This window comes from Sarcophilus harrisii, chromosome 4 (genome assembly GCF_902635505.1).
Source record: "Sarcophilus harrisii chromosome 4, mSarHar1.11, whole genome shotgun sequence".
NCBI classification, from domain to species: domain Eukaryota; kingdom Metazoa; phylum Chordata; class Mammalia; order Dasyuromorphia; family Dasyuridae; genus Sarcophilus; species Sarcophilus harrisii.
The window spans coordinates 363,467,634-363,486,329 of record NC_045429.1 but is presented as its reverse complement, the minus strand read 5'-3'; the positions used below and the strand labels follow the sequence as shown (position 1 = coordinate 363,486,329).

The window sequence follows — 18,696 nt, the reverse complement described above, 5'->3', positions numbered from 1 at the left end:
GGATAAGTGATTTCATCACTGGAAATTTCTTACACCCATGAAATTATAGGTCTGATCAAAAAAAAAAAAAAAAAAAGAAAAAGAGACCCAGTGAAGGACCAGTGTAATGGTAGACCAGAAAATATCTGGATTTGGGGTTTTTTTCTGTTTGTTTTTTTATGGCAGCTCTTTGAAAATTGTGTAAGATTCATATACACAGCCTGCTCCTACTCTGGACATACTCCCTTCCCCCTGGCAGGGTGCCCAACACATCCTCATTCCAGTCCTTTTTTTTAGGGAAAGGGAGGGATTTGGGGGTGTGTGTTTTTTATGGCAGCCCTTTGGAAATTACATAAGATTCATATACACAGCCTGCTCCTACTCTAGACATACTTTGCCTCCCCGTGCTAAGGTACCCAAGACATCTCCATTTCAATCCTTTTTCAGGATCCCTCTCCTCCCCTACATCCCCAATCCTTCCTTTCCCTCTCACTCTTCCACTCTCAAAATCATGAATCCTCTGCTGAAAACTTTGTTAATTAGCCAATCCCTCGTGGCTCCCCATCCTTTGATATCAGAGCCTGGGGAAACAATCAAATCACGTTGCCCCCCATTAAAAACAAAAACCTTTGTGTTTGCCTGGGCTAACTTGTGTAAGAGATTTAGGAGGGGAATATTCACATATGGAATAAGGAATAAATAAAGCTGGTCCTGAACCTATATATGTCAAGTCCAAAGAATGGCCTCCTACAGAATTGCAATCTCCCTGTCAATATATCCTTAAATGATCCTGCCCAAACACAGGTATCTCATTTTGGGCCTACTGACCTTCCTTATTTTAGTCAAAACACATCAAGAAATAAGGACCAACAGATCTAGCATCAATGACTACTTATCTCTTCTGGGAAGGTCTGAGCAACTGCCATAGACTAGGACTGTGGCCAGCCCTGTAGCCTTAACCTGGTCTGTTTCCCTTCTCACACAATAATTGGCCTATTTCTTGAAATCCCTTTGCTCCCTCCTCTCAACTGATCCCTATCATATCCATTCTTTAAGGCTGTGCTCAAGCATCACCTATTCTAGAAAGCCTTTTCTTACCATCCTAGCCTGCACTGAGTTCTCCACTTGCTGAATTCATATCGAGTCCTACCCTTTTTCCTTACCTGCAAACTCACATCTCCAACTACCTTCAAATGACATTTCAAACTGAATACCCCAGAAATCTTAAACTCAACATATCTAAAACTGGAAATAACACAGGGAAGGCACTAGAATTAAGAGGGACAGAGAAAGGCTTCCTGTAGCAAGGTGGGATTTTAGAGGAGACTTGAAGACAGGAAGTAATATGTAGAAAGACCAGAAAGGGAATAAGGAACCAGGTTGTGAAGAGATTGAAATGCCAAACAAAGGAGTTTAAATTTGATCCTAAAGGTAATAAAGAGCCACTGGAATTTATTCAGTAGGGAGATGATATGATCATACTGCACTTTAGGAAAATCACTTTGGTAGCTATGAGAGGATGTAGTGAAGAGGGGAGTGATTTTGAATCAGGGAGACCAAGCAGGCTTTTGCAATTGAGAAGTATTAAGAGCTAGATTGAAATGGTTCATGTGTAAGTGAAAGGAGGGGGTGGATGAATGCAAGAGATGCTGTGGAGATGAATGATTTGGGAACCCTGTTGGCTTAAAAATAGAACAATATCAAGAATTTTGTTTGATGGCCTGATTTTGTTATCAGGTGAGTCATAAAAGAGATAGTGTTTGCAACTGTCATGGAGAATGTCCAGCATAGAGGCCAAATGGGGGATAGATTCCCTAGAAATATTTTCCAAGGGCTCCTATTTTGGGATGAGACATCTTATAAGGAACTGATTGCTTTCCTACTAGGACATTAGGTTATCTTGTCCATTCTCCTTTTAACCAAATCAGAGACAAGGAGAGAAAGAGATTGTGTTTTCAAAAATCTCTGAAGGAAAAGGCAGTGTGGTGTGATGGTATGAATAATGTCTCTGAATCAGAGAAAATGGATTCGAATTATACAAATGACAGTTATGACCTGAGTAGCTTTAGGAAAATCACTTAACTTTGCTGAGACTCAGTTTCCTCGTTTACAAAATGAGGGGGCTGGACAAGAATATCGTATGGCTTCTTCCAGTTTTTTATCCTATGATCCTCCTCTCAGAAACCCATTCTAGAGTGTTACACACTTGCCTAACCCCCATGTCAGGAAACTCATCTACTAAGGTAAGTAAGGTTAATCTGTTCTTTTGATCTTACTTCCTCACTTTGAAAGACTAAAACTCCATTTCACAAAAATGGGGATCTATTGAGGGTGAGCAATTCACAAAGGAAAATAGCATACGATAGAAAAAAAAAAGGTTCAAAAGATGACGGATGGATGGATTAAATCTAAGAAAGCTCTCTGTCTCTTACTTCAGTTCAAGTAAGGTTATCAGTCTGCCCATTAACCAAAAACATATTGTATTTTCCATATGGGCTCAAAGTAATTTTCTAGATAGAACCCAGGATTTCTGGATTATGTTAAAAATTTTCAGAATTATGATTCAGTACTCTCTACTCCAGGCCCTATAGACATGGGTTTCCAGGAAAAATTCATTATCTCCCAATCAATAACTTGTCCTAAATTCCTTGAGGGCAAGGACTTTTATTCACTAAGTCACTGATTCATCATTCACCAAATATATACTAAACATCAAATGTTTTCAGAACATTCTTTTAGTCCTCAAAAATTCTCAGTATTAGCATCTACACTCTCTTCAGGTCATAGAATCAGTAGTATTCCTAACTAAGCCTCACTAATACTTACCCCTTACTCATCTTTTCTATCTTCTCTAGAACCTAGCTCTAGAAGATATCCTTTCTCTACTGAACCTTCACTCTTTCCCTCTCCCTTGTCTCTTTCTTATCTGCTTCCAAATATGCTCAGATTCCCACACTCAGGGAAAAAAAATCCTCACATAATATTATCCCATCTCTCTTCTCCCTTTCCATACTAAACTTTTGGAGAAATTGTCTACATCTGAATCATCTGTCCCCTCACTCCATATTTTCTCCTCATCCCTTATTACCTAGCTTACATGCTAAAACTGCTCTTGCAAAGGTTAACATGGGCAGGGGTCCTCAAACTACGAGATCACGGGCCAGATGCAGCAGCTGAGGACATTTATCCTCCTCACTCAGGGCTATGAAGTTTCTTTATTTAAAGGCACACAAAACAAAGTTTTTGTTTTTACTATAGTCCGGCCCTCCAACAGTCTGAGGGACAGTGAACTGGCCCTCTATTTAAAAAGTTTGAGGACCCCTGGTAGAGCCCCTACTCTCCAGAACAAAAGGTCTTTTTTTTGTGCTAATTCTTTTGACTGTTCTGTAGTTCTGGAGAGTTTTATTCCTTCTACTGGGAACTCTCTCGTCTCATGGCTTGAAATATGTCACATACTCGACAGTTCTCCTAAATATAATTAGTCCTTTTCTGTGCCCTTTATTCATCCTCTTCCTTATCTCCTTAATGTGAGTATTCCCACAGATCTGCCATGTCCCAACCTTTCCTCCCATGACAATCTTACTCACTCCCAGCATATTACTTTCCACCTCTAAATGGATCACACTCTTCATATGCCTTGTGCTGAATTTGTTCCTGAATGAGAGAATTCAAGGAGCTATAAGCAAAAGTTTCAGAAAAAAAGTCAGAATCTAAACTAAACTAAAGGTATATCTTAATGTTCCACAGAATAAATCCCAAAGAGGCCAAGAATATGCTTGTTTCTATGGCCGTAGGTGCCAGCAAGTGGCCTCCAAGGAAGCCTAGTAATTCAGATGATGAACTTTATCAAAAAGACATCTGACTGGTCTCAGGAAGGGGGAGGGAAGGGAAGAAAAAAAACATTAAAAAAAAAAAAACAAAAACCTTTTTTTTAGCATGTATTGGGGGAAAGTTAAAATATTATTTAAAAAGAAAAAAAGACCTCTGGTTGAACATTTTCAGGGCACAACTCTCCTTCTAGTCCCTTAGATGAACTCAATTCATATGAGCATATCACAGTTGGGTCCATAATGTGAGGCATCCCTAGTATCGAGATAAATTTTAAACATGCCCCATGCCTTAGCCTTCATTCTGATCACAGCCCCCACCCATCAAAGAGAGAACCTAACAAGGGGTTGAACTTTATCTCTTCATGTTATTCTCCTAATACAGAAAAAAATCTTCAGTGGCTCCCTATCATCACCAAGTAAAGTTCAATGCCTTTGTCTAGCACTCAAGGACTCCAATATCTGGAACTTTTTATATTTAAGTATTATCTCATTTTATTCACCTCCATAGGAGGAAACCATGTTTCCTGAAATACTGCCCACCTGCACTATCCCCTCTGTTTCTCTATCTTGGCTCACATGGTACTCAGTGCCTAGAAAATTCACCCTCCCACCCTTTTTGGCTTTACCCATTCTTTAAAGCTCAAATGGTTCCTCCTCATCACAACTTTCTAATATGGAAGAAAACCTATAGGTTTCAAGATAGAGAACTTGAGATAAGGAGAAATGTAAGGAATCTGGGATCTATAGGACTTGGTAACTGACAGGGTATGAAATGCAGACATGAGTCACTAAAGGTTTTCCAATAGACAAATATTCTATACAAAGCTCCATACATAAAAAAATGGTTTGATTCAATTCATTCCAACAAGTATTTATTATTCCTCTCCTGAACAAGGGAAGATACAAAGCTTAAAAAAGCCACTGTCTTCCCTCTCATAGAATTTGCTATGAACACAAATAAAACTAACACAAAATATTACAAGATAAATACCACTTTGTTAGGAGTAAGAAACAAAGTAATGAAGGGATGTTACTTATGGAGGGGAAGACTCCAGGTTTCTAGATGGTATTAAAGAAAGAAAAGTTAAAATAAAGAAAATTTTAAAATTTCAAAAATGTAAAGGCAATATTTGATTTGAGACTAAAAATAAATAGGAATTCAACAGACAAGGAAGGGACTACTTCAAACATAGGCAAAGATTGTAAACAAAGGCACGAAGCTGCGAAATTGCAACACATTTAGGGGGCCGAGAATAAACCAGTTTGACTAGAGCAAATAGCCTGAAGCACCTCCCCATCCCTTCTAACCCACTACCACCCCCCAGCCAATGCCAGTGCATTGCACATAACAAACACTTAATAAATTTGTGTTATCGATCAATCCAGATCTTCTAAAAAGTGAGACGAGATGAGCCACAGCTCCAGGAGCAGACACGTTCCAGTTCCTCAGAGACTACAGATCCCCAAGATTTGGTGGAACTTACTCAAATACACAGAAGTACACCCTAGCCCAGATGCCTAACTACTCTGACAGATACACACTCACTGGCTAGAAAAGTCACTTCAAACACATGCAGAAGAGAGGACAATGGGGTGGTGTTATCCCCACGGATAAATTTTAAAAACAGACATAGGGCCAGCCACCAGTACCCCCCTCCTCCTAGTCCTTTGTTCTTGCCTGTTCAGCCCACAGGCCCCTTCCCAGCCACCCACCTCTACCCCCTGCCTGGGGAACAGGCTCAGGCATCCACCTCCTTCCCCAAGTTACTCTTAAAGAGACAGCAAGATCCATTTTCTTCTACCATCCCCACCACCCTCTGTACTAACTAACCTCCCTCCCTAAAATAAGACAGGGTACCTTGAAAAACCCAAATACCACCCACCAAAGGTCACTGAGAGATCTAGGATAGAATCCAAAAGTCTGGGGCACAGGTTTGCTGCTCCCCCCAACACCCAACTAACTACCAACCCAGCCACAACAGAAAGGAAAAGGGAGGAGTCCTTCCCTGTTTTAGTTAGTCCCAGGGATTGGGCATTGGTGTCTCCAGGGTAGGCAGGATTCTCAGGAAAGGGGGTGGGGACAGGAGAGAGCAACAAGTGGGAATGTTGAAAGGGAGACGGGGAGGGAATTTTGGGCTTGGGGCGGAGCAGGGAGCTCAGAGGGATAAGAGGGGGCCTCTAAATTGGGAGTCCAATCCCTCCCCCAACCTATTTTCCTCTCCAAAAAAACCTAATTCTCTTCAACAGTCCATATGGGGTTAAAAGAAGGCCAGAAGGAGGGAAAAGATCCTTCACAAAAAGAGGGGTGCCCCCTCCCCCAAAGGTCTTTCACAAATAAAATTAATGGAATGTCTTAGCCTCATCCCGAGGGAGTTGGGGAGGGGGGAGGGTCTTTTGTCCCTGCTGCCCAGCTTCTCCCACATTGATCACCATAGCAACCAAAGCCCCCTGTTGCCTAGGTGATGGCAGCCAGGTCCTGGAACCCATACCCATCATCCAAAGCGAGAGGCTATAAGGATGAGATAGGGGAGAGGTTAGGGACAAGGGGAAAGAATGGGGTTTCTCCTTCTTCAACCCCAGCTTTTGTCTAGGCTCTGGGATCCGATTTCTCCAGGAAACAATCGGAGTAAAAGGCCCCAGAAAAAAATAAGCCCGGTGCTGTAGCTTCCCCCCACCCCGGACACATACACTTGGAAAGGAGTGCAGCCTTTGAAGCTGGAGGTATACAGGCAGAATTGGCCAAAACCCAAACCAACAACAGCTCCTGCCCCATTCATCAGGTCATTCAGACCGGATGGGGCTTGGCCACCTGATTTCCAAGACAACACATACAGGGCACATGTGCAAGTACCCTCACTGCCCACACAAGAGTATAAACAACACCACAGGGGGCCGGCAAACAGAAGTGTAATGAATCAGGATTAGGACCATGATACCTCTTCTCTCAATGATATCCAATCCTGTTCCAATTTATAGCCCAGCTGAAGAGTACACAACAACAGAAGATCATGGATGGAAGAATCCAGGACTAAGATACATTGCTCAAGGGGCCAAGATTATTCCATAAGAGATGGCTGAACCTGGAAACTAGAACTTGGGACACTAAGTTCCAGCTCACTATCCATGTGCTATGTTACAAGCCAATTCGTCTTAATGATCTCGTTTTCTTATAAATAAAATAAGAGGGTTAAAACTAAACGATCTCAAAAATCCATACTAGCTCTCCTATGTCCTATGGCATCCTTCATAAATTATCACAAAAAAAGGGGACCCCATGACTTCTAATCTCCACTAAGGATAGGAATAGAAGAACTGAGATAATATTGCAACAGGAAGAAGGCAGGACTTTCTGGAAACAAAAGCTATGATGCATAAGGGTCTGAAGCAGAATCTTCTGGGACACGAAATAGAGGTGTGAGGTAGTTTTTAAATAGAAATTAATTCAAACATTGGAGATTAGGAGAGTTTAGTTCCTCCTGTAGGAAGCTCTGACATGGGCAAAATAATTTCATCAGGCTCCCTCCTACAGAACTATCTAGGAAGCACATTCCAACAAGCAGTCAGAGCTTGGACCTGACTCCCTACTCTGCCCACCACAAACATGTGTATACATGTAAACACTTATTTGTGTAAGCGTGTGTATGTGTATGTGTGTGTGTGTTGTGCACAGTATGTGCCCAAAACCTTCCCTAATAACTAGTTTTTTACCTGGCTCTAGTCTAACCCACCTGCCCACCACAGGACCCAGGATTACTCCCCTCTTCTATTATTCCTCTTCATATACTTTACATTCCAGTCAAACTGATTCCCTTGCCTTCCCTCATCCTACATCTCACAATGTTCAAACCCTTTGGGGCCCACCCCACCCCCATTCCATTCCAAAACACTCCCTATTCTCCCTTCTACCTCTTCTTTAAATCTCTGGCTCAACTACTGCCACCTATTTACAAAGCCTTTCTCTCTAGTTTGTGCTTCTCTAATATCATTAAAATTCCACTTTGTATTTACTTATCTTTGTACATATTGTTTCCCCTCAGCAGTATAAAAGCCACTTGGGGACAGGAATTATTTTCATTTTCATAGTGCCTGGCACAGAATAGGCATTTAATAAATGCTTGCTGAATTTGATCATTGATAATAAGTCACTCACTTATTAAATGATAAAGTCAAGGTTTGGATCTTTGTGTTCTAACTCCAAATTCATCATTCTTTCAACTACATTCTGCTATCTAATAGTCCAAAATCCTCATTTTTATAAATGACGGATCTGCACTCTGCTTTGACTCCCCAGTAAGACTTGAGAAGGAGTAGAATGTAGAATGTAGAAGCTCCATCTCTGCTTTCACTAGACCAAAACTTCTAGACTTTAACCTCTAGAGCTCATAATTAACTCTTAAAAATCATAGAGCCTAGGACAACCAGTCAGAGAATTATTAATCTGCATGTCCTAAATATGCAAAATGACCTGGCTCTGCTCTGGCTATTTTTTGGTGAAGTATGGTGGTCATTGGTGGTTGTCTTTATATCAGTGGAGAAGTGACATACTCCTTGACTATGGACATGTCACAATTCCTCTGAGCTTTTCTCTCAAAGTCAAGCTAACAATGAGGAGAGTTCTAGATCTGCGACATTATGAGAAGAAAGTAGGGGTTTCATTTTTTGCCTAAGATTCTAGTCTAACTATAATTAGTTCTCAGTAGGTTCATAGATATTATGAGCCAAGAGAAACTAGTAGAATGGGGCAATTGAGTTAAACTCACACTTCCACATCATTAATCAGGGCTATAGTAATCCAAGGGTAATTTGAATTAATCTAGGAAAATTCATATGATATAATTAAAAATAATAATAGCCAGAATTTACATAACACCTACTATTTTACAGGCATTGTGCTAAATGTTTACCTCATTTGATGCCCATAACAGTACTGGGAAATACCTGTTATCTCTCTCTGTCTCTCTCTCTCTCTCTCTCTGTCTCTGTCTCTCTTCTTTCTCTCTCTCTCTCTCTCTCTCTCTCTCTCTCTCTCTCTCTCTCACACACACACACACACACACACACACACACACACACACACACACACACACACATTTTACAGTTAAGGTAACAGAAGCAAGCAGAAGTTAAATGACTTTAGAAGGTCACTCTGCTGGTAAGTTCTGAGACCACATCAGTCTTCCTAATTCAAAGCTCAGCTCTTTATTGCACCAGGCATATAGTTGCCTCTGAACAACTTTTGAATACTATGGATAATAATTTTTAATAACTCGAAAAAAATTTCTTTAACTTTGTCCCAGATAAATGGATCTGGGGTCCAAATATGGCCTTGGGAATAGAGAAAACACTTTCAGGATTTTGGCAGGGAAGAAGACCCCAGGGAGTTCCTTGAGACTGCTTTTGAGCTCCTAGCTGTTGTTACCTGCTTTTACATTCCTGGATTGCTTTTACCCTAAGGGTTGTTAGATATGTTTTTATCAAAGGAATTATGAGGTTTAAATTCTCAGGCTCTGAGTGATCCATTGAATCAAATATGTAAACATAAGAAAGGTAACAGAATAGAATGTTAAGAGTTAAAAAGGACTTAAGAAATTATTCAGACCAATATTTTTACTATACAAAGAAAGAAAAATAGTGGTCCAAGGTCACAAAGTTGTAGGATATTGCAAAAAGAGCCTTGAATTGGAATAAGACAACTTAGGTTCCAGCCCTAGCAATGCCAGAGATCAATAGTTAAGAGTGAGTCTTAAAGACCTTGAGACTTCACAGGAAGGGATTTTGGAAAAGATAAGCCTGGTCAGGGAAGGATTAGACCAAGGATCCCTTCCAGCTCTGAGATTCTCTGATCTGGGACCAGAAACTTCATTCCGTTTTCTTATCCCTCGAATGGGGAATATAAAACATGCACTATCCACCTCCAAGGTTGTCATGAGGAAAACATTTTGTATAGTACAAATGTGAGCTATTATTATTGGCAGACCTTTACTGAAGTTATTTTCTAAATAGCCCATCTTAACATGGAGGCTGAAGCTTAGATTCGTGAAGGTCCTTCTCATCAGAAAAAACTTGGAGCATCAATCAAGAGGAGATTCTGTCATCTGAAAGCCAGCTTAGCCAAATGTAGATTGGCTTCCCACCAGAAACTTGGCCACATGTTGGTCAGTTCAATTCAAAAGATTTATTGTGATTTTTTTTTTTTTTTTTTTTTTTTTGGTCCACAATAAACCAAAAAGCCACCTTCTAAGGCATGGAAGGGTTCCAATCAGTAGGGAGCACATATACAATGAGGAATTCTTTAGAAGCTAAATTTTGATGTATTGGTGAGAGAGAACAGGGAACTCACTCTCTAGACTCCTATTCCCATTTCTTTCACTGTACACAATGATTCCCCTTCCAAATAGTGCCATTTGAAAGTAAAATACACAAAGAAATCCCTCAGAAAAAGGGTCAGTATAGATTACACACACACACACACACACACACACACACACACACACAGGAGTCCTACAACCTGTACTTGGGGGAATGGGATCCCAGAACTCTGCATTTTGAAGGGCCCAAGGGGATCCACATGGCCAAGGTAGAGAATGAGCCAACTGACCTAATGTTCAGCCCTATCTTTTCCCTCAAGCCACAAACTTACATAGTTACCAGGTCTAAACCACAGATAGGAAAACATTTCCAACATACCCAAAGCCTGAAACAAACAAGAAGGACTCCATGGACCTCATCTAATTCCCTACTGACTCAAGCATTTCCCCAACCATTATTCCAGAATGAAGGATCTTAAAGCCTTTAGGTGATGGATCTTATTGTCTTCTCCCCCTGACAAGAACATGACATGGAATCTTTAGACAATGGTACAAATCTATTCCTCTAGAGAGACATCTCCCATTCAGACTATGCACTATAACTCTGTACTATAACTCTCTACCCAAGGAAAACTAAGGAACAGAGAAAGGACAACAGTCCTAGGAGTTGCAACTTTTCATCCCTATTCCCTGAGAAAATAAGCATTGCCCCTTGGGTGGTACATCTGACTGGGAGGTCAGGGAAAAAAAAAAAAAAAGGTGGAGCTACTGTGAGATGAAGAAATTCCAGAGAGGGGGTGGACGGGGGCTGGGCTCAGAGAACCACAGGTTGTCCATTAGAGGTTGGCATTGGGTATCCTTGCCCCCACCCTGTTTACCTGACACTCTCCCAGGGCAGCTCCCAGCAGCTTCAGACGTGAGCTCACCATTCTCACTGGCCTGAGGGGATGAAGGGATGACAGGCAGAGATCAAGGATCCCTCTCCATTGGATTTCATAGAAGGGGAAGGGCTATTCAGAGGTTAAAGGGTTTGTGCTTGGGCTCATGAAAGGAGCTAGGCTATCAGTGCATGGAAGGAAGAAGGGCAGAGAAGCAGAAGGGTCCTTTGGACCTATATATACTATCCCTCCTTGAAAACCTGGAAAGGCTCCTGCTGGCTCCACCCAACTCCACTCTACCCCACCCAGCCCAGCGGGCTCTGCAGAGACCTGCTTTGCTCTCTCTTCACCCTCACCCCCACCCCCACCTTAGCTCTCAGGATCACATACACATGCCCCCACACACACTCCCCAGCCTCTCCCAGGCCCATTCCTACTGTTCCCACAACCAGTCACAGACCCAGCAGACTTGGGGAGGTGGGGGGGGGGGGAGCAGAAAAGGGAAGGATAGGGTGAGTAATCTCATTGGCATCTGTCCCAGGCAGGAACTAGGAGGAGGGGGCAAGAGTCAGCAGGGCTGGTAGGGAGAATCTGGATGCCTGGGTTCCCCTCCAAAGGCAAGATTTAGTATCCCCAACAAATCACAAGCTTTAGCTAGCTTCCTGAAAACTCCAGAATGGCAAAGGATTCCCCACACACACCTGAGAGGAGGAGCAAGAATAGACATGTGGATAACAGGAAGTGTGTGCCCTGGATTCCAATCGACAATCTTCCCTTGTGCTCTCCCCCTCTTAAAAAAAATCTGTCCTTTTCTAAATAGCCCCATCTCTCTCCCCTTACCTCCACAATCCAACCCCATGGATGTCCTCAACCAGATTCAGGTCTGGCTCCTCAAGCCCCAAGTCCAGAAATCCATCCCCTACCTGGCCCTACCAGCTAGGAGGCCAAAGGATAGAGCTTTATGTGTATATGGGGGCTGTGGGGAAGAAAACACAAAGGAGAATGAGTGTGGAATAGATTTAGAATGGGAGGGTCTTAAATGAAGGACAGAAAGGAATAGGATGGAGCTGATATGTCTAAGAAGTGAGAGTTATTAACCTGGGATGGACCTATATGGAAAAGGCAGCGAGATAAGCTAGGAGCACATGTGTATATGAGGCAACTGGGTGGTGCAGTGGATAGAGTTCTGGGACTGAAATCAGGAAAAGTTCAAATCCGGGCATAAAGTCAGAGTCCCTGTGCAAAGACTTTTGGAGGGGAGGAGAGAAACAACAGAATATGTCTATTTGTGCTTTAGGAGGGTATAATTGGAAGGGAGAAATAGAAGCCAGTCTAGAGTGAATTCAGTTTTATGTAGAATAATACAAAGAAAAGGAAGGAGAAGTGTACAGGCAGTGTGTGCATAAGGACAGAGAGGGAGTAATGGAATAGCTCTAGATGGATGAGGTGCATACAGATACAATGACATAGGAGAGTCTAATACATATATATTAGGGAGCCAGAAGCATCCCTGGATTTCTTTTGAGCTTTTTCTCCACAATTCAGACTCTTCCTCCTTCTAAGCAGACCAGCATACATAACTAGGTATAACACCCCCTCCAACTGAAAAAGGACCCCAGAGTGAAGCAACCCCCCCCCATTCTCTCAATTATCTCCCCCCATCCAAGCTTTTAACTCTAATAAAAGATTTTTAGCATCACTCCTCTTCCCTCAGAGCCATTCTTGGAGTTAAGCAGGTGAGAAAATGAGTGTCTCCATTCACACTCAGTTGTTTTTAAAGTTCACACCTTAGTCTCTGCACTTGTCCCTCTCCACCCCAACTTCCCCTTTTAAGACAAATAAATAATAAATAAATAACAGAGAGGAGAGAGTCTAGGATAAGCACAAACAAAATGCAAGTTCTTTTGGTGGGGGAGGATCTAACTAGAGGAGGGAGAAGATATCAAAGTGATTTTTTTTCATATCCCCACTAATAGAATACCACCATTCCAGTCAAACATTTCCACACATCCTTATAATATACAATGGCCCATTGGAGAGAGAAATCAGACAAAATTCCAGTATTATAGTGGCAGAACTGTTCTGGTGACAATAATAATAAAAATATTTATCTTGCACAAAGAAGTTCTATGTATACCACAGAAAGCAACAATGCTAGATAAAAGATGATTTCCCCACTCACACCTACACTAATATCCCACAGAGAAATCTGTCTCAAATAACTCTTCCATCAGACTGGAAATTGGGAAGAACTGTATGCAGTGCCTTCTTCTAGATGTCCCAACACGAGCAATCAGAATAGAGGAGTGAAAGTTATTCTGTTGGAGAATTGAAAATAATTAACATAATGGCGGGGAGAGTATAGGGGTTAATATTCCCATGCTACACTCTTCACTGTTAGAACCAGTCACCTTATTCTTGCTCCCCTATAGTAGGAACTTTTGGAAGCCAATACAATTTATTCAAAACTATGGTTCTTTCTCCTGTGTTCCCATGGGTCCAAGATTCCACTATCTCCCTAACATGTCCATGTCCAACATGCTCTTCAAAAAGAAAAAACTCTACTGAAATCTTCCTACTCACTGCTCCTTCCTCTAGGGTTCCCAGGGACCTCACCACTCTTTACCCTCCTTGAGAAAATTAAGGCAAAGGTTAGACAGCTAAATTGAGTACTATTCCCAGAGTCTATAAAATTTCATACTGATAATTTCAGAAAGGATACTGTTCAAAAAGCACACTGAACCTGTAATCACAGAATCTGAATTTGAATTCTAACTCTGACTCATATGACCTGTGTAATTTATCTGGACAAATCACTTCATCTCTCTGGGCCTCAGTTTTCTCATCTGCAAAATGAGGCTACATTAAATGACTTCCAAGATTCCTTATAGCCACAGATCTATGAATCTGTAGTTCCATGATTCTCTCTGTCTTCAGTTCTAGGAAGAGTAGATACATACATACATAGGGCCACTGAATACCACAGAGATTTACCCTAGTGCTCCTCTCCAGAAGCTAAGGCAAGAGGGCCTGAATCACTTACATATCCCTCACCCTGAGTTGCAGAGGCCCCATAGGACAAAGGGGGCCCCAAGATGCCTGCCCCACCCCTGCTCCCAGCTCCTTCCCACTCTCCCTCTCCTCACCCCACCCTGATAACTAAGAGATTCTGAGCCTAGCCACTTCTTCCAAACCTTTTCCCAGGTGTTCAGTCTGTAATTAAGAGCCTTGCCAGGGGCATTGGGTAGTATTGACTTCATTTTCATGGGGCCCAAAAGAAAGGGTGTCTATGTCCCAGATTAGCACAGAGCTGGGCAGAGGATATAGCAACTCAGGCAAACCCCAGTTAGAAATTTACCCTGAGCTTTCCCAGTTCCAGACAGAAAAAAAAAAAAAAAAAAAAAAAAAAAGGAAAACAAGTGTTTCATAAGAGCAAGACAAAACTGCTAGTCGGGAATAGAAGCACTCTCTTCAGCCCTGACCCTAATCTGGTAAGGAGACCTCATCTTAAAAGGGGTAACTTGACCAATAGTCAGGCAACTAGTAAGACCATTCTTACAAAATCATCACTGGTGGACAAAAATGGGGTTAGGAGAGGGGAATTAAAAAGAAAGCAGGAAGGAATCTGATCAGGAAAAGTCAAGAGATGAAGCAAGACAAAATATGTTCCCAACCTTAGTCTCTGGAAGTGGAGAAAATGTTTCCAAACAATATGAAAGTAATCAGGAATCCAGATCATAAAAAAGAAATCAGGTACTAGGTTTAACAGATACCAAGCAATAAGGAGAGATTAAATGGACTTCCTTGAAAATACAGAGAGATTAAGCATCTCTCTTTCTTTTTTCACCATGATCCCCTTCCTACTCCCAGGAATAAGGAGAGACAGGTACCATTAGTCCCATTTTATGGAAAAGGAAATAAAGACCCAGAGAGGTAAAGAAATTTGGCTAGTATCACATGATACATCAAAGACTAAGCCAAAACAAGAACCAGGTACCTCACTTCCTTACACAGAGCTTTCTCCATGCAATCTTACAACTGGGGGACAAGTTAAGGGTGGAATGACAAAAGAAACAAAAGCAAGGGAAGTTGTTAGGGTTGTCTGAGTTACAGAAACCCATTGGGGGAGGAAGGGAACAAGAGAATCCTAAATCTTTCCTACTTGCTGATTAGCTGCTCTTCTAAACAGTTAGTTAAGTTTCCTATCCATGAGAGTCAAGATAGAATACATAATACTGGTGTGGGGATGGGAACAAAACCAGAGATGGCAGAAGGTACTCTTCAACCAAACTCTTCTATCTCTGAAAGTGATTACGGATGTCTATTTGACTAAGATCCCTTTGACTACCAAGCAAATCCTAATGGGATTGGGGCACAGCCCATGGGCAGTAATATCTTGGAGTAGGATCTGGGAAGGTCAGAGCTCAGTAAGTTAAGTAAGACTGTCTCTATTTCTAGAAGAGTCTCACTTATTAATTTAGACCAAAGTCCTAACATCTTGACCTAAAGGTGGTTAGGTTATTAATCTGTGAATTGAAAAGTGAAGTCCTATCCTAAATCTGAGCCCTTCCCTTTCCAGACTTGCTATTAAAGTGTACCTCTTAGAGTCCTAGCCCAGTCACTTCCTCCCTAGTCCCAAATAAGGGAAAAGCCAGTTCTGCTCTCTAAAGAGAAATATTTCCATTTGGATGTAGGGCAACTGAGTCCCCACATCTCATTTATTATCACAGTAATAGATGAGAGCAAATTTGTAAACAGTATGCTTCCTTTTTCCTTCCTCTCCAAACTACTCATAATAAAGCCCCAGACCACATCCTTCAGCCCTTAGCCTAACCCTTGGTTCCCATGCTATCCTTTAGCTCACACATTCATTTCATACACTTAACCCTAATTCCACGTTCTTATCTTCTATACTCTCAGAGTAACCTCAACTCTCAGCCCAAATCCATATACTCAGCTTTTATCCCTATCCCATATGCTCACTCCTATCTTAAATCCTCAACCTCATCTCACACCCTTAACCCTCAGGCTTCAGTATCCATCACAGATCTTTAACCTTATCCCATACTCTATCCTCATTTCAAATCTTTACTCCACACCCTCATTTCCTATTCTCTTTCTTCAGTACTAACCCATATCCTCAGCTCACATCCCATACTTTCAGATGGATCCATCTCACATATTCTCAGCTTCCATATTATACCTATATACCCAGCTTTCACTCTCCTTCCACAGGCTTGCCTTCAGCCTACACAGGCTCTTCTCAGAGCAGAAGAGTGGCCCTGAATTGTACTTCACAAACTAATAGTGAGTCCATTCCTCAAAAACATCCTGTTCTCTTTTCCCAAATCTCTCATCTTAATCTCAAAAGCTTGGCTTCCTAGTGGATTAAGATCATAACTACCCTATTTTCTTAACTTTCTTCTCTCTCTTTTCTTCTTCCTGTATCAGAATCCCAAAACTCCACAAAGGCCTTAGAGTTCCAAGAGCAGAACTGGATGGTGAAATACTATTCCTGGAGAAAGGTAGTATGGGCAAAGCAGAGGGGAAAAAAGGTTAAGTGCTTGGAGGAAAGCCAAAAGCTATAGCAGACAAGACATGAAACTTGGGAGAAGAACCCAAGAATCTGGTCTCCCCTAACCCTCCTTGCAAGAATTGAAAAAATACTCAACCAAACCCAGACTTTACACATGACCCCTTCTTCTTCCTTTCCCCCCACCCCAGTCCTATAAAGGTCTACACTTTCCACCAACTTCGCCTTGGGCGTGGATGTAGAAAAGTTTTGATGTCAACATGTCACAACATACACACACCAGCCACAAGCATGTCCTGCCTGACCCACAAGAGGCTGCCCACCCATTCTCACCCCATCCTAATTTCCAACAATAAACCTACTGTTACTGTTCTCAAACCCTCCAACCACGCTATGGAACAGAGAGACCCTTCCTCCAAAGGTTTCAAATCCACCTCATCTACCTGGCTGAGGAGGACCAGTACCCACCATCACCAGGGACAGCCACTCACTTAAAGGCATACCCATCTGATATACATACGAAATATCTCAAAACACAGTAGAACACACAGAAACAACTATTTCAATACACACCTCTAGTCTCATCATATACACCCTTCCCTAAGACTAGCACGCCCCCATCCAGCTCAATATTTGGGCCTGCATACACACCCCTTACAAAGATATATATACACCTTTACCAATATACATACACCCATGTAGACAAACATTCTCATTTCCCCACTATACACATCTTCCATCCTCATTATACAAGGACACATACAGATCCCCTAATACTAGAGACACTCCAGACACTCCTTGCCCCCAAATAGACGCTGGTAGCTAGAGAGAAACCCCCTACACACCCCAAAACCCCAAACAAGAAGGCACACACCTGCAGGGACAGGCGTGCACGAATACAAAGACAGGCTAGGACACACATGCCGCCGCCCCCCCCCCCCCAAACAGTTCTCACAGTGGCAGGTCCCTTTGCCCTCCAAAAAGAGGGTATACAAGAAAAGGGAAGAGCGGTGGTTGCTAGGGTTTGACCTCTGGGATCCCAAGAAAGCCCAGCCAGTCCCTTCTTCAGGGTCCACACCCGCTCCCCTCCAGTCCTCCAGCGCCCTCCTGGGACTCCATACAACCCCCCACCCCCCAGACGCGACACGCCCGAAAACCGATTCCCTCCTCAAGCTTCAAAGATTCCCTTCTACCCCCAACCGCTCTGGACTCCAGGTCCCCGGTTGAAACCCGCTCCCTCAGGGACCTCTCAGGCCCCCGCCCCGGCCCCAGGCCCAGGAAAGTCCCCGGCTTGCCAGGCCCGAGCCCCGCCCCCCCCCCCATGCGCCCCTTCCCCTCCCCGACCAGGGGGGCCCTGCAGGGTGGAGAGGCGGGCCAGAGGCGGGGAAGCCCAAGGCCCCCCCCGAAACCCAAGCCCCCCTTCCCCAACTCGGGATACCCCTCCCTCGGTCCGGCGCGGCGCCTTGTTCTTTTTCTTTTCTTTCTTTCTTTCTTTTTTTTTGCAAACTTTGCCCGCGCCCCCCGCGGCCTCAGCACTCACCCGCCGCTCCCGAGCTGCCCCGGTCCGTTCAGTTCCGCCCCGGCCCAGCCGGAGCCTTTGTATGGCAGCGCAGCGCTCCAGGTCGCTCGGAGCGAACTCCGCGCTCCCGGGCAGCGCTGGCGAGGGGGCGGGCGAGGGAGGGGGGTCGCGGGGGGCTCTTGGTCCTGGTCACCCCCGTGCTCTATCCCAGACCGCAACCTCTTCCCCCTCTGGGCCCCGGGGGACGGGGGTCGAGGGGGAAGGAGGGGTTCTTCAGGCTCCCATGGCGGGATCAGGGATCAAGGAATCAGGGATCAAGAATCAGATCAGGAGCCGGCTGAACACAGGGGGGAGGGGGGAAGGAGAGGAGGGAGGGGAGAGGGGAGGGGAGCGGGGGGAGAGCTCACTCGCCAGCACCTCCTCCCGGGCTGTTCCGGCTGCCACCGCCCCTCCCGCCGCCTCGTCCATTGTCTGCGGAGCCGCAGTTCCCAGACCAACCGAGCTACTCACCCCTCCCCTCCCCCTGCCCCTTTTCCTCCTAGCTCTCCCAGGCCCCTCGGGTTCTTGGAAACTAGTCGTAAAGGGTGCGCGACCCCAGTCCTGGAACTGTGAGAGGAAGACCGAGAATTCCCGGGCCCCCGCCCAGCCT

At 43.6% G+C, this 18,696-nt stretch overlaps 1 protein-coding gene across 2 annotated transcripts in view; it reads right to left on the bottom strand.

Annotated features, from left to right (window-relative positions):
* Nucleotides 1–18,696, bottom strand: part of VANGL2 (VANGL planar cell polarity protein 2) — a 50,803-nt gene that overhangs the window by 18,552 nt on the left and 13,555 nt on the right. The window contains exon 1 of one of the 2 annotated variants that reach the window (XM_031966878.1): nt 18,069–18,342. The exons of the other annotated variant lie outside the window; for it this stretch is intronic. The gene's annotated coding sequence lies outside the window, so the exon portion shown is untranslated. Of the gene's footprint in view, nt 1–18,068; nt 18,343–18,696 lie in introns of those variants that run through there. 2 annotated transcript variants of the gene reach the window in all.